General features: G+C 46.5%; 1 pseudogene; it reads left to right on the plus strand.

The window, feature by feature from the left end:
- Window positions 1-218: 218 nt before the first annotated feature.
- On the plus strand, window positions 219-817 carry LOC116646030 (annotated as a pseudogene).
- Window positions 818-1,109: the final 292 nt, after the last annotated feature.

Raw genomic sequence — 1,109 nt, forward strand, 5'->3', positions numbered from 1 at the left:
CACATGGAGACTGATGTAGGTAATGCTCTTAGGGTAGCCAAAGCACTAGTGCCTATATATTTAGTAGGTTTTCTTTGAGTTTTTTACTCTTGGGGATTCCCTCCTTCCTAAACTTCTCATTTTGATATAATTTCTAAGTTAAAGAAAAACTGTAAGGATGAAGTTCCAGCCCAGCTCCACTGAGGTTATTCCCCAAGTCCACAGAAAGCTGAACTCTGTCTATGCCCTTGGCTTACTGGGACATCCATGGGCTGGCTTATACCATTCACCTGCTTCTGGAACACACAAACTCAAAACTATGAGGAAAAGAAACATGTGATGGGGGATGCTCCAACTATGACAGAAGCCAGTGGTGGAATGAAACATTCAAGTTGAGCCTGGACTTTCTCAATCTGCCCTACTAAATTGATAAAGCTCACAAGATCACCCAGAGCAATGCCATCCTTCACTGCATTGCTCACAAACACAACCTAGGAGGGGAAACAGAAGGGAAGATTTGTGTGGACATTTTGAAGAACTAGGTTATGGACACCTCCAATCAACCCTGACTTAGAGAAGCTGAAGCATGAGTACTTGGAGGGCCTCTCTAAAACGATGAAGCTCTTCTCACAGTTTCTAGGGAAGAGGCCACAATTTTCAGGGGACAAGATCACCTTTGCAGATTTCCTTGCTTACGGCATCCTTGACTTGCACCATATACTTGAGTGCCACGAGTGCCTGAATATGAAAGATTTCATCATCCTCTGGCCTGAAGAAGATCTCTGCCCAGCTGCCTCCTCCCAGGCCCTATGTTCAGAATGACCACCATGTGGAGTGACAAGCAGGGCCCTGTTAAGCCAGGAGAGAGGAGCGAGGCGCTAGTATTGTGCTAGCACTGCTCCGCTGGGGTCCTGGAGAAAAGCTGGACCTCCCTGCACTCCAGAATCACCCCTCTTGTTCCTTTCTCCTTCTTTTCTTTCCCTTCTTCCTCACCTCAGGCCTTATTAGGCCCTTTTTACTCCCCCAAATCTCTGTTTGTGTAGGTCCTTTAAAGCTCTACAACACCCAACTTCTCTTCAGCAAAGTCTGCCCCCCACTGACATTATCCCTCTTGCACTAATGTCAACCAG

Source organism: Phoca vitulina, unplaced genomic scaffold, assembly GCF_004348235.1.
Source record: "Phoca vitulina isolate PV1807 unplaced genomic scaffold, GSC_HSeal_1.0 scaffold35, whole genome shotgun sequence".
NCBI classification, from domain to species: Eukaryota; Metazoa; Chordata; class Mammalia; order Carnivora; family Phocidae; genus Phoca; species Phoca vitulina.